The sequence below is a fragment of the Argentina anserina genome, chromosome 3 (assembly GCF_933775445.1).
Source record: "Argentina anserina chromosome 3, drPotAnse1.1, whole genome shotgun sequence".
NCBI lineage: Eukaryota > Viridiplantae > Streptophyta > Magnoliopsida > Rosales > Rosaceae > Argentina > Argentina anserina.
Window position 1 is genome coordinate 21,563,327 of NC_065874.1, and position 16,428 is coordinate 21,579,754.

The 16,428-nt window shown below is 35.9% G+C and overlaps 1 non-coding gene across 1 annotated transcript; it reads left to right on the forward strand.

The window, feature by feature from the left end:
- Positions 1–375: 375 nt before the first annotated feature.
- On the forward strand, positions 376–482 carry LOC126789633 (small nucleolar RNA R71). Its single transcript, XR_007671549.1, has one exon. It is a non-coding gene; the product is annotated as a small nucleolar RNA R71 (small nucleolar RNA).
- The last annotated feature ends 15,946 nt before the right edge of the window (positions 483–16,428 follow it).

Genomic DNA, 16,428 nt, shown 5'->3' on the forward strand with positions numbered 1-16,428 from the left:
TGCCCCATAAAGTTCAACTCTTCTTCAGTCATTGCACCATTTGGACAATTGTCCGTCGTGTGATCCTTGAAAGAACAAATGCCACATGCTTGAGGGTTGATGCTCGAACCATTGAATGCCTTGACTAGCACGTCAAGCTTCCTTTCTAAAGTAGCCATCTGATTCCTTGCATCAACATCATACACCCCACGGCTCTTGCTTCCTCTCTTCTCCTTGGAACTAAATTGGCGATTGTTGTCAGCCAAGTCATCAATCAAGGTGTAAGCTTCTTGACCGGTTTTGTTCATGAATGTGCAGCCACATGCCGAGTCCACCATGCTCTTATTGGTGGTGTCGAGTCCTTCATAGAAGAATTGCACCAAGTCATCCAACGAAATCCCATGGTGAGGGCACTTCCTTTGTAGTTCTTGAAATTCTTCCCAAGCCTCGTAGAGTGAATCACCATCCTTTTGAGTGAAGTTCTGAATCTCCCTCCTAAGTCTTTTCGTGAGTTGAGCAGGGAAGAATTGCTTCAAGAACCTCCTAGTCATTTCGTCCCATGTAGTGATGATTCTTGCAGGCAAAGAATACAACCAACGTTTAGCATCATCCTTAAGGGTAAATGGGAACAAAAGCAACCTCAAGCCTTCTTGAGAAAGATGATGAATCGACTGGAGCTTGCAAATGTCCAAGAACTCCCTAAGGTGAACATTAGGGTCTTCCATTGAAGAACCAGAGTACTTAGGCAGCTGCCCAAGCAATTGAACATGAATGGAAAAGTTAGCTTCATCAGGTGGAGTGAAAGCAATGCATGAGGGTGATTCCGGGGTGGTAGGAATGAATGCATTCTTGAGTGCCATTGGAGCACCAACAGGAATTATGTCACGGCCCGCAATTGTGTCTAAGTCTGAATTGAAGACGAAGGGGAAGGACAGATCTTCCTCTTCTTCTGATCTAGGTGAAGAGTTTAGGATTGAATTGCTTGGAGATGTTTCGAAATTCAAAGGTCTACTTATGAAAGAGTTGTTTAAATCTCTAAGTGCTTGAATTCGATCCTTGAGCTCTCGTGTCTTCTTAGAAAATTCGGACATGCATAGTACCTGTTGTATGAAAGGTAACGAGTTAGCATTGAAGAATACATGATGGATACATAAAATTCGTGCCTTCCCTTAGTCATACACGCACACTTTAGGGGAAGGGCACGGCAACTAGGTCAAGTTACAAAGAGTTAGTTCTTTACGTTTACAAAAGTTCATACAATTCACAAGTTCTTTTTGCTATTTCAATGATTGAACGATCGATTGATTCTAAGTTGTAAATCAAGGTGGACGTGCGGCCTAAGTATGGATGCCTAGACACGAGATCAAGTCTTTGTTTCAGAAGGCCTTTAGCTCAATCAGAGATAGTGAACATGGTAGGACTCATTTGTTGAACTACGGAGAGCGAACTCCCTATCGACTCCATCACCGAGATGTATGTCAGTCAGTAGTTCTCTGAGATCCAATTTTGGTCCCATGCACCAGAGTAATAAGAGAGCGTGCCCCTTACTCAGCTGGACTTAACCTCATGTGTTAGACAAATCTCCAAGTGTTAATAAAAGCCGCCCTCGACCTCATGCAAACTCGAGAGCTAGCATGAAGGGTTAAGGCTAATATTAACAAAAGGGACTTTACCTATTCCGTTCGATTTACAACCTACAACAATCATTCACTCAAGCACCAAAGCAACAACCTAAGATACATTACTATATGTTACACGAAATAAGAATAAGAATAAACAAATGTACAATATACACAATGAATTCGTAGTAAAAGTTAGGGATCCATCACTTATGGATCCCCGACAACGGCGCCATTTGATGAATGCTCGATTACTCGACATCAATATTTAACCCTGAACACATCATAGTAGTATAAAGCAAGAGGGTATCGTTCACAAACCGGGGATCCAGCCAGGGCTTAGGATCATAACACTTACACGAATTCATAAAGGGTTTAAGGTTTGATATAGATTTTGGATTGAGTCATAAAAACAGTAAATAAAACCTAAACTAATATATACATGTGATCAACCAACCAATACATAAACAATCACCAAAACAACTCACATAGAGGGAATCGAACAAGTTCTATGTCCATTCTTAGAATCATGCCGAGACATATATTGAGCAACCATGGATGGATCATGCATTTAGGGTTCTAAGCAGTAACCTAAACACATAGACACTTAACACATTCGATCAAAACCAAGCAGCCATAATCGAAATCTAACATGCTCATCTTAATCATGTAATCCCAAAGCCATGCACATTGAATTCATCAAGTATGTCACTTACTTAACCAACAACCATGCAAATCGAAAATCACATAACCAAGAATAAACATGTTCTTAGCATAAGTCTTTAATCCAACAACCTAAATATCATGCTACAAGCATAGTCATAACACTTAGAAATCGAAAATTGATCATAGATAGGTTCGGCAGAAACCAAAAACAGAAATTCATAAAACCAAAACAATTTTCGAATCCTCTATATAAATTGAATCAAGTAGCTATTTCATAGACAAAATTGATACAAGACTACACTACACAAATCGCAAGCTTCATCCAAGAACAAGAACAAAACCAAAACCGAATTTAAACAAGAGTGAATCATGGTTACACTTTATAAATCAAGCAATCCACAAGTGTAGCCGAGACTTCTATGGATGAAACCTTCTTCACAAGCGTGCTTGAAGGCTATTGATAGGTGGGGAATGATGGAATCGGTTTTAGGATTTCTTGGAATGGTGAAGGATGAATTCGGGAGAGCTATGGCTGTGTTTGTGTATAGGGTTGATGATGATGCTGAATGGAGAGGCCGGCCTCTATATATAGAGGCTTAGAAAGCCTTCCTGCCATGCCATAAGGAGATAGAAACCAATTGGGAAACTAAAATCTTCTTTGTTATGGATTTGATTTATGTACTCCATATCCAACTTGATGTAGGAAACCAAGTCCAATAGGGAGATCACTTTAAGGGCTGTACGGCAATCTCTTGGTCCAACTAGGAGTAGCTAGGCCGGCCTCCTCTTCTCCTTGTTCAACTCGAATATGATTTCCTTGTTCAACTAGGAATGCAACTCGGCAACTCTCCTTCCTTTCCAAATATGATTTGTCTTTCTTGAAAAGAAATCGTCGATTAAGAAATAGGAAAGAATGAAAATAGGAAAGTAGAGTCCTAGTCGAGTAAGGAATCCTAGCTCAATCAGGAGTTCTAACACTTAGCACAATTTCATCATCAAATCATCTCAATTCGAAATAGCTTTACCTAGAACATACATATGACAAATATGAACCTAAAACAACTAAATAGGAAGTAACAAAGCATAAGAATAGGGCATATAAACATTAAGAACGTCACACTTTGTGCTCCTATCATTGATCAAAATAGATGTAATGAGGTTATATAGCCAATAAACGATAGATTAAACTCTCCAAAAAAAAAACATATATGGCTCGAAACTCACATAGGTTACATGAATTCAAACAAGTAGGGAACATGCTCATTATGTACCTAAGCTTCAAAATCCTCATCTATTACATGTTCGTACAATCTCTACACATCGATTAACCATCAAATTGCAATTAAGTTCAATTTCCAATCTTGTGATCATCTTTCAACCAATCATTCAAAGATCAACTCATCCTAGACAGTTAAAGGCATACCTATGACTCAAAACAAAACAAAAAATACAAATAAATTTTTTTTTTTTATTTTATGACTCTAACACGTAAACCTTCCCCCACACTCGAATCATGCATTGTCCTCAATGAATGTCAAAATAAATAATGTAATGAAAGAAAAAAGCATAGTAGAAGGAAATAAACACACAAAAATAAACACATGAGAAAGCGTTGAGAAAATGATGAGAAAAGCTCCCCCATGGCGCGGTCCAACAGTCTGCATTCCATGCTTCATAACGTTTGAAAATAATCTCCGATCAGTAAGACAACAGTGGGAATTGAAAGCTGATATTCTAGCTTTCCAAGCATATAAAGTACGTCCGCTAACTCCAAATGAGGAGAAAGTTATGCCCCTGCAAATTTGTCAAATAAAACAGGTTCATTGAATCAGAAACTGGAATGACCTTTACCTCTTTATACCTGATTTCCATTGACTTAAAAGATCCGGAATGAAAAGGTGTCCTGAATGATAGTTGAAGATAACACAACAAGCTTTCAATCGACTACCCAGTGAGGCCGGAAGTGCTCCCTGTTTTGCCATTTCTGGACTGCAACTGCACGAGTTCTGAATTTCTGACACGACCTTGCTGCCTTCAAATTGCAACTGGGAATGATGTAGACCTCTAAATCCAGTTCTGTAAAAAGATACAGAAACTAGACTCAAATACCTTTTTTTTCCATATAAAGCACATATTTCAACTCCCCCTGAGCTGGGAGATACAGTCTGCCGAATTCGACGGACTGTTTCTGCCAGATTATGTTGAACGAAAATGTTTTGCTCCTCTTCACGTTTTCTCGAAAACTAACCTACACATGCAGAAAAGAAATCAAAAATATCAAAAACAATAACCAAATAAAAAGTAAAGAGTAAAGAATCAAAATTGGGTTGCCTCCCAACAAGCGCTTAAATTTAAAGTCTAATAGCTTAGACCGAATTTTCCTTTCAATTATTTTGTAGGTGACACATTATGGGGTTTCTCCTCCGCCATTTTGTTGTCCAACCTTGTAGTATATTCTCAAGCTCATTGCTGGTCACTTCACTATAAATCTGTAGAATCTCAATTAAAATCATTAGTGAAAGTGGGAACCTACCGAACATAACATAGAACACGAGGTCTTTAAGAGACTATGTTCCTCTAGCCATATGATATTTTGTGGAATTAAAAATGCAACATGAATGAGATGCAAAATGAATGTAATGCAGAATGAATGCAATTAGAATGAGATCATTAAGATGGAATGCAAAAGTTAGAGAATAACAATTAGGAAGTCATTGATATATACAAGTTACAAACATATCAAAAGCCATTCAAATATAACATGCACATGTTAAAGAAACGAAAACTAGCTTAACAACTAATCCAACATGATGTCAAATCTTATGTTTAAGTTCGTTTTAATTTCTCAACTAAATAAACCTAAAAAAACACACAATTACAATTATTATATGTCAAATTTTTATTTTTTTTACAAGTTACTTTTCAATCGATTTCATGCTTCAACATTCTTAAGTTGTCATTCAAATAATTAAATGATCGATTGATTCTAAGTTGTAAACCAAGGTGGACGTGTGGCCTAAGTATGGATGTCTAAACGCAAGTTTGAATCGTTGTTTCAGAAGGCCGGATAGCTAATTCAGAGATAGTGAACATGGTAGGACTCATTTGTTGAACTATGGAGGGCAAGCCCCCTATCGACTCCATCACCGAGATGTATGTCAGTCAATAGTTCTCTGAGATCCAATTTTGGTCCCATGCACCAGAGTAATGAAATAGCGTGCCCCTTACTCAGCTAGAAACAAACTTGGGTGTTAGACAAATCTCCAAGTGTTAATAAAAGCCGCCCTCAACCTCATGCAAAAACTTTGGAAGAAAACATGAGGGGTTAAGGCTAATATCAACAAAAGGGACTTTACCTATTCCGTTCGATTTACAACCTACAACAATCATAAAAAATAACAACTTAAGATAAAATTACTATATATTAGAACAAAGTAAGAAAAACATATACAAATTTACAATATGAACAGTGAATTCGAAATTAAAAGATTGGGATCCATAATGATGGATCCCCGGCAACGGCGCCATTTGATCGGTTCGATTACTCGAGATCAATATTAACCCTGTAAGCATCGTTAGTAGTATAAAGCAAGAGGGTATCGTTCACAAACCGGGGATCCATCCAGGGTAAGAATCACAAATATTTAACAACGAATTCATAAGAGTTTGAGGATTTTGGGATATATTTCGGATTAAACATAAAATAAACCTAAACTAATATATACATGTGATCAACCAACCAACACATAAGCAATTACCAAACAAATAACATAAGAACAAAGGTAACGAAATCTAATCTCAATTAAGTTCATGCCGTAAGATTCATTATACATCCTAGAATCGGTTATGCAGTTAAGTTCCTCCCAAGGTTCCTAACTTAATGACACTTTAACACATTCGAACTCAGTCCCAACCTCATTCGAAATCTAACATACTTATCCTACCATGCAACTTCAAAGCCACGCATATTGAATTCATTAAGCATGTCACCTACTTAACCAACAATCATGCAATTCCAAAAATAACATAGAAAAGATAAACATATTCAAATGCACAAGTCTAACCGAACCTAGGCAATAATCGGTGAAGGTGACAAAGAACAAACAATTAATCAACTCCCAAGTATCAAAATCGTTTATAACTTTGGATTATTACACATGCGACGTCAACTTCCGGGTATCAAACACACACGTAAGTAAGAACACACCGAAAATCATTTAAATAAATAAACAGAAATTCATGGCATAAAACCTAAAATCATTGAATTAAAAATCGAAAACCTTAATTCATGATGTCATTCAAAAGTTACAAATATCACATAGACAAGAATAAAAATAACTTTAACAAAACCTAAACATAAATCATCCAAGAACAAGAACATAAAAACCCGAAAACTTAACATGAAGATCATAGAGTTACACTTTATAATTCTCCTCCCAAGATTCCTTACAGATGTAGCAAGAGATCTTCAAGAGTATGGTATCCTAGGCTCCCAAGCTTTGGACAGAAAATATGATGAAGGGTGGTGAATTCAGATTCTATGGTTCTTGGTGAATGAAAGTGTTTGGGCAGAGCTTTGGCAAGTCTTGTGAGCAAGGTTGATGATCATTTTATGTGGAAATGAGGTGCTATATATAGAGGAAGAAACCCAAGAGAGGATGGCCACAAAGTCCACAAAGTTGAAACCAAATTGGTTGAGGTTTCCTAGATTCGGCAGATCTGACATTTGTCCCTTGTTGTGGCAATAACTTTCCCTAGAAAATAGATATTGAGATGATTCCAACTGGTAATTTCAACTAGACTTCCGTGGCTTTTCATCCATATATCATGCACTTTCTCAATCATTCTGAGCTGTCCAGGGGAACTCGTCAAAGTTGGATGATCTGCAGTGCCAGAATTCTGATTTCTATAAGGATTGCATATCTTTTGCATTAATTGCATATCTTCTTCCACCTTTAATGCTGATTTTTTTTGCACAAATTTCTTCCTTTGAATTAGGGAGGCAGAAAAATTCTTAATTGTTGCAGCCATGTTTGATTTTTCTGAGCTCTCCTCATTAAATTTGCTGCATGCCTTCTTTGACTTTCTTGCCTCTTCTCATTTAATTTGCTACATGCCTTCTTTGACATTCTTTGGTGCAGGGATTTATGGAGATTCTGATCATATTTTTCCTCTATATGCAGGACAAACAAGGTCCCAAGTTTCCCTTATAACCCTTGGATCAAAAGCAAATCAATGGCTGAGATAATTCCGCCGAGCTCACCTGACCTCCGAGTAATGATTTGATCATATCTCCGTGTAGGAATAAGATATTGATTTGATTCCAAATCTTACAGAAACTAGACTCAAAATCCTTTTTATCCATATAAGGTACGTCTTCTAACGCAATCGGAGCTATCCAGGGGAGCCCGTCGAAGTTGGACTACGAATCTTGACAGCATTTTCATTCTTGCATTGATTGGGCTTTTAAGTGCAAATCTTCTCTTTCCTTGTGGAACTAGGATTGCTTTCCTTCTCCAACATGGATTTGTATTTCCTAATAAGAATAAGTATGTTAGAAACAAAGAAATATGAAAGGATGAATCCTACTCGAACAAGGAATCATATCTCAACAAGGATTATTAACACTTAGCACGATTTCATCATCAATTCACTCATAATTGATATAAGCTCTACCTAGACACTTATTCTTACAAAAGAAACTAAAACATACTAAATAAGAGGTAACAAAGAGTAAGAATAGGGCATAATCACATTAAGAACGTCACACTTTGTGCTCCTATCAACTACTAACTAATATTATCTAATTACTTTTAAGTTAAAGTATATTTACTTTATTTTCACATTTACTTTCAAGTTTATTAACTTGTTTATTTTATGCATATATTGAGTTATTGATAAGTATTTATATCTTGGTGTAAGATTATATATATATATATATATATTATTTAGTATTTAAATATTGTCTTAATTACTAAACTTTGTAATATTCTATTGACGTTATTGAGTTGGAGGTGTGAAACCGGGTGATTAGTACTACCTCGTGCTTAAGTGAATTGTTGGTAAAATTGTTGTGTTTTGTGAGTTAGCCTTGGGCCCTATTCCCTACAGATAGTGCACTATTATACTCATAGGAGAATTGACCTTGAGTATACATACTTTGGTGTTGACCTCGGTATGCTGAGGTTATCCATGTTTTGGGTAAACGTGAACCCTGACATGTGACTTTGTGATTAATTACCAGTTTTCTTGAAAATTCACACAATTGATTGAATATATTGATGCTGATGTGTATATCTATACGCATAAGTAAGAATTTGTGTGACCAAATACACTTGGTTCTTGGTACTTTTGACTTGGTTGTTCATATTTAAATTTTTCATTAGCCAAAATATTATAAGAATGTATTATGTACTTACTGGGTCTGTGTTAGTCATGATGCTACACAATCTTATTTTCAGGTAATGAGTAGATGTTTGGGGAATGAGGTGAATTTACTAAATAAAATGATAGTTTTTCTTCACTTATTATTTCAAGACAATAAATGCGAGACTCATGTATCTTCACTAAATTTCAGTATTTTCTAAATCTGATGTATTGTAAAATAACTCTAATTTTGTTTCCTAATAAAAGTATTATCCAGACATATATTTCTATCAGTTTTATTGAGGAAATTTGATTGGTTTTAAGGTCACACCTCTAATTCGAGAATCATATTTCCATATAATAATGGTCTCGGATTTGGAGGTGTGACAATATCATCTATAACCTTTCTGAAATTACGCATAACCAACAAAAATACTCTTTTTTGCACAAGGATCGAGCTTGTTTCGTTGTTCTTAGAAATATGAACATGCACTGCATAACCAAATACTCGGGGCTCCAAATTAGGCACTGAGGGAACTAAAAGAAGTTTATACAGTTTTTGCTGAGGATTTTGAAATTCAATCACCCGAGAGGGTGTACGATTAATAAGAAAAGCAGCAGACTTCACAACTTTTCCCTAATATTCCAAGGTACATTCATGTCAAATAGTGAGACACGTACTATTTCAAGGAATTGTTGATTCTTCCGTTTTGCTAATCTATTTTGCTGAGAAGTATAAAAATTTAAAATTTAATGTCGAATTCCATTAGATTGTGTAAACTCATTCGTAGGGCCATTAATATATTCTCCACCATTATCAGATTGAAAAATACGAATAACTTGTTGATACTATGTAGACACTATCTTGTGAAACTCTTTGAACTTGGAACATACGTCGCTCTTGTTCTTCAGTAAAGACACCCACGTAATGTGTGTGCAATCATCAATAAAAGTGACAAAATACCGAGCACCACAGAGTGCAGGAACGCAGGACCGCAAACATCAGCGTGAATCTTCATAAAAGGAATATGACTTTTGTGTAGACGTGGTGAATATGATATGTGGATGCTCTTTGCTAATTCACATGTGTCACAGTGGAAATTTGAAGCGTTGACACCTGAAAACAACTAAGGTTACAGTTTCTTAAGATAATGAAAATTCAAATGTCTCAAGCGGTGATGCCATAACCATACAGTTTTCTTAGCAGTCTTGATGTCATGAACCTGGTTAGCTTGCCCCAAAGTATTTATATATTTTTTCCCAATCTCTGTCAGATCCAAGTAGTACAATTTCTCTCTCTTTACACTAGAACCAAGAATATGTTGAGTCAGAATGTCCTGAAACACACATAAAGACATATAGAATATGACATACATGCAAGGGCTTGAATGTTTTGACTCACAGACAGGAGATTATAGGCCAATAATGGAATAACTAAAACAAATTCAAGGGTTAAGGTAACAAATAAGATAACATCACCTTCTCCAGTAACTGGAGCGAGATTACCATCAACAGTAGTCACAACATGTTGAGAGGATGACTTAATTGTTGTCAAGATGCTATGGTCATTTGTCATGTGATCCGATGCACATGTGTCGATTATTCAAGTATCATTCAAAATACATTTACCTGATTGTGTTACGGTAGCGGAGGGGATGATCTTTCTCTCTTATTATTTCAAAACACTGTTGTGTGCTATGACCCAAATATCAACCGAGCGGACACTTTGTGTTTGCATATGAATTTGGCTTGCTTTGGGGATGGGTTGACATTGTACTGATATGGTTGTTGAAATTGTGTTCCATTAAGAGAAAGAGAAAATTTTGATAATGGTACGTGAAATTAGGTCAATTATGAATTTATGTACACTAGCATTATATTAGCAACCTAATATGACATTGTTAATTTCAATGTAAATATTCATGTCTTAAAGGGTAAAGTAATAATAGGAAGGACTACACTTTTTTCCCAAACTAATGCATTTATGAAAATGAAGCACATTCTTGTTCAAACACAGTAACCACAGTTAATATCTCCCTTGTCGTCCTCACCCATATCTGAGTCCTCCTCCGGCACTATCGCCACTGATTACTTTTTTGTCGGTGTCGTCCACGTGCCCCAGCATTTGGCTCGTCAGTAGCACCGCTGGTGAAATGAGATTGTAGTGTTGGCGGCAATGTTGTTGCTTAGGCAGAAGCCGTCGAGGACAGTAGTAGCGGCGATTCCCATGCCAAACCCACTAGACCGAAGTCGGAAGAGGTCGGATGACTGGCGCATCCCAATTCTTCAAGGTGAGTTAAAGGTGAACATCTAACCTAGATGTTAGGGAAATGGTGAAGAAAGAGGCTAGGGTTGCCACTATAGGAGAAGAGGAAGTTTTGGGAGGATTTGGGAATGAAGGAAGAGAGTAATTAGTAATTACACACCCATGGTAGAAGGTTGGAGTTGTGTATGATCGGGATTACAAGCTTGGAAGAGAGATGGGTGGTGGATGATTTTACTCTACCCTTTGAAGAGATCAAATAAGCCATCAAATCAGGTTAATTAGTACTGAAACTAATGGCGTCATTGACACCATATCTATCTAGATAGTGGGTCGCTTTTCATATTTGATGTATTAAAATGCTCGATTTAGAACTTGGCGTATATAAATTATTAGAGACATTTAGTTTACGATTTGTAAAAATTTTCCTAAGATAAAATATAATGAAAACAAGCTTTGCTCTTTGTGGATTTTGGTTGCACGTGATGCACTTTGATTTGATAATAAAGTGATGATGTATTGTCTGCTATGGGTGAGGTCCGTGAGGATGATGAGACTTTGCTGCTGCAGGACAAAGATGAATAGATGGCTTGGCTTGGTTTGGCTTACCTGAGCGAGCTCTTCTTTAATCAGGGGTCCGCTTTTTCTGGCTTGGTGAGACAAGGCAACAATCGTCTGCTATGCTGTGGGGTCTATGCAGTTTAGGAATTTGGAAATACGATTTCGATGCTGGTGTTACGATATACAATGTTGATTTTGTGCTTGTTCGTAGGATTTTTGGTTTAGCTTTATATTTTTGGAATTTGGGTATGATTATGGTAGGCAACGGTTTGTGGTGCAATTTGTGATTCAGTTTTTGTGATTCGGAGATTCAGAGTTTTGCAATTTAATAATGATAGTACGCAGCAGTTTATGGTGCGATATGAGATTCATGAATTCGGTACAATTCAAAAGATCGAACATGCTCTGATACTATGTAGAATTAAAAAATACGATATGAGTTTAATATTTCAATATATTCTTCTCTAATATAGAAAATATTATCCTAATATGATATCTATATATATAAGAAAAGTAAATATTTACATAATATTCTACAAAAACACATTCCACATGCTTCTAAATTAGGGATAAGTTCAAGTACTATCAACCAACAGTTGCCGATGAATCCAATAATCCTACCGAAAACCCCTATAACATGCAAAATTGGATTACTGATCTAGATAAAAGCTGAACCTGTATATCTAATTACTTTCGTTAGTTGAAACACGATATGTATTTATATACCAAAAAGTAGGTAATAGGAGCACAAAGTGTGATGTTCTTAATGTTTATATACCATATTCTTATGCTTTGTTACTTCTTATTAGTTGTTTTAGGTTCATATTTGTCATTTCTATGTTCTAAGTAGAGCTATGCCGAAATTGAATGAATTGATGATGAAATTGTGCTAAGTGTTAGAACTCCTTATTGAGCTAGGATTCCTTACTCGACTAGGATTCTACTTTCCTATTTTCATTCTTTCATATTCCTTAATTGTCGATTACTTTTCAGGAAAGACAAATCATATTTAGAAAGGAAGTAGAGATGCCGAGATGCATTCCTAGTGAGACAAAGAAATCATATTCGAGTTGAAGAAAGAGAAGAGGAGGCCGGCCTAGCTGCTCCTAGTTGGACCAAGAGAGATGCCGTGCAGCCCTTATGTGGTCTCCCTATTGGACTTGGTTTCCTACATCAAGTTGGATATGGAGTACATGAATTAAATCTATAACAAAGAAGATTTTCAGCTTCCCAATTGGATTCTACTTCCTTATATGACGGCAAGAGGGCTTCCTAAACTCCTATATATAGAGGCTCGGCCTCCCCATTCATTCATCATCAATCTTGCACACAAGCATTAGCCTAGCTCTGCCGAATTAATCCCTCACCCTTCCAAGAAATCCTAAAACCGATTCCACCATTCTCCACCTTCATCTATAGCCTTGAAGCACGATTGAGAAGAGGTTCCATTCCCCTAGAAGTCTTGGCTACACCTTGTAGAATCGATTGATTGATAAAGTGTAACCATGATTCTCTCTTTGTTTCAATTCGGTTTTGGTTTTGTTCTTGTTCTTGGATGAGCTTGCGATTTGTGTAGTGTAATCTTGTTTCAATTTTGTCTATGAAATAGCTACTTGATTCAATTTATATAAAGATTCGAATTTATGTTTTCGTTTTATGGATTTTCTGTTTTTGGTTTCTGCCGAGTCTTGTTCTTGATCAATTTCGATATCTTGATGTTATGTATGCGATTGTAGCATGATATTTAGGTTATTGGATTAAAGACTTATGCTATGAACATGTTTGTTATTTTCTATATGATTTTCGAAATTACATGATTGGGGGTTAAGTAGGTGACATACTTAATGAATTCGATATGCATGGCTTTGGGATTGTATGGTAAGATGAACATGTTAGATTTCAATGAAGCCGAGTGGCAAGACTTGAATGTGTTAAGTGTCTATGCATATATGTTACTGATTTGGAACTTAAATTGCATAATCTAACATTAGTTGTTCATGGACTAGTCTCGGCATGATTATTAAGAAGGACATAGAACTTGTTTCGATTTCTTTATGTGACTTGTTTTGGTGATTGTTTATGTGTTGGTTGGTTGATCACATATATATATTAGCTTAGGTTTTATTTACTGTTTTTACAACTCAATCTGAAACCTATATCAACTTTTTATATCTTTATGAATTCGTGTTAAGTGTTGTGATCCTAAGCCCTAGCTGGATTCCCGGTTTGTGAACGATACCCTCATGCTTTATACTACTAATGATGTGTACAGGGTTAAATATTGATGTCGAATAATCGAGCAATCATCAGTAGGGATGACAAAAATACCCAGTGGGCAGGGTACCCACGGGTATTTGATCCTAATGAGGGAGTGTTTCGAGTATAATCGGGTAATAAGTACGGGAATTCCCGCTATTCAGATAGCGGAAAATGGTAAGGGTCAGAGATAGTATTTCGATCTCCATGCTCATACCCACCTAATAATGTATTATATATTTTATATAATTAATTAATATATATTCACTCAAATTAAATAAATAGAAAAATATCAAAATATATTTTGTGATTATTTGCATGTACAATAATTTTTGATATAAGGAGATAATTTTATCATGATATTTATTTTTTTTTTATTTTTTTTATTTTGTGTATTTTATTGAAATTTTTTATATATTAAAATAAATTAGTATTAATGGTTATTGAGGCGGGTATGAAAATTTAATCCCCTAAGGATATAAGTATGAGGAATACCCAGTATTCTATTACAGAAAATCGAAACGGGTACGAAAATGTAAATTGACTTGGGTATATATATGATTTTTCATTCTCCTAGCCCTATCTTCCCAGTTGTCATCCCTACCCACAAGTGACCTAGGTAGAGGTCCATCTGATAAATCTGAAGAACATTTGAACATGCACACAACGGTCCTCCACTCCTCCATCAGCTCCATGAGAACGTATAGTAGTAACAGGGCATGCAGTTAATAGATTTCCTGTTTAAAGCTTAAATGCACATATCATGCGCATGTGTGCCGAGCAGCTTTTTCTGTTTTCGTTTCGAGTATCCGGAAGCAGAGATCTTTCTCTCTGTACGTACTACTGTATGTATCATCAATGTATATATATTCTTGCTCCCCATGCCAGTCTCCCCAGTCGATCAGCCCGATCTCCAGGATCCCTTGTACAAATATATCGATGCAGAGTTGATTTAATTTGTAGTTTTGTTTTGGTAAAATTGAATGGAGATCTTGAGAGAACTGTGCAACATATTACCATATATGCATGCCAACCTAGCAATAAATAAGAATATAAGACTTCACATGAATAACAGTTAATATGATTCACCAGATAGTTGTGATCGTATGTAAGAGCTTGCAATATATGGTTGATAAAGTAGAAACCCCCACCGATAAACAAGTAACTTTTCTTTGTTTGGACCAAAATAGCCAAGTGACCTAACTACACGGACGTACACTGAGACTTTCAATAAGCTAAATTTACATATTAAGAAAATAGTGTACGTCGTCGTCGATTTATAATATATATTCAATAAACATAACAAACACAAAAAATTCAAAACGAAACAAACAAAATTTCATGGCCATGTTGTTGACGAAACGTAATTTACTTTACTGCATGTTCAAAAATTATAAAAATTTAACTGCATCAACATATTTATTAATTATATGCATGTACATGAGTACGTCTATTATAAGTTGGCACATATATACGTACGTAGTGGTCCGGCTACACTCTCTCAGTCTCTCTCTGATGTCCTTACTACAATCATTCAATTACTCATGATGACATAACAGTAATCGGTAATATATTAATTACTATATGCATAATTGATTCGACCAACATGATTATAACACACAATTCTTGAATCATAGCATTATCACTGATATGATTATGATCGATCTTTTTCATCGACAAAAAGATAGAATTGGCGGATGAATATGCACATGATATTTTTGCAGATCGACGGCAAAAAAGGGTAAGGAATGAACTAGAAAACATGCATACAGCGGGTCCTAATTGAATATGTTCTGATGTGCATGGACCCAAAAAAAAAACAGATTGATCCTTCAGGTGTAGGCTGTGTTATCCTGTTCTTGATATATATCATTTTTGTTGGGTTACATGTTCTTGATATATCATTTGCATAAAGAAATTTAATTTCATTGAGTTTTCGTAAATCAATGAGACCATTAGTTAATTAGATGTATTTATTCAACATTAAACACCGTGATATTCTGATGTGCATTTATATATGAGATTATGGAATTACTGTATGTACGTATTTCATTTTAAGATAGCCTAACAATTTTCATCAAGACAAAGCCACTGGTCGTACTGGCTCCATTCCCTTCTAAAAATTTTCTTTAAAAAAAAAGAACAAAGAAAACAATAGCTCATGACACGACATGGTGAGGGTTTATCTGGAAGTTAATAATATATTTCCAAATTAACCTTCTATGATTCCAAATTCTTCTTTTTGATTTATACTGTACCCAAGCATGCATACATACATGAGTCAATCCTGTATATGTCCTTATGTTACTTCTTTTACAACATTGGGTGTAAAAAACTGAGCAAATTGGAGAAAAAAAAGGCAGTCAAATGATTATTTCATTTTTTTTGTCAAAAAAAAGATTAATTCATTTTCGATATATAAGGCACATATGTAAGGCATTTCTTGTTATTTTCACCAAATTCGTTTCGATAGACTTTGCTTTCTTCTTGCTTTCATAAACAAATATGGTTCTAATCACGGGGTGTGGTGCAGTGATTATTGACCGTGGCAACTCTTTTGACCATGGCTTAAACATAGTATTTGTCACGGGTTCGATCGTTGGCGATGACATTACATACCTCAACGTTTCTGATGGGCCTTGAAAGCGAATAACTCAGTTTTCGTTGAGCCGTTGAGGACATTACTGTGGTTAGGGTGCTCGGGTGTAATACCAAGCT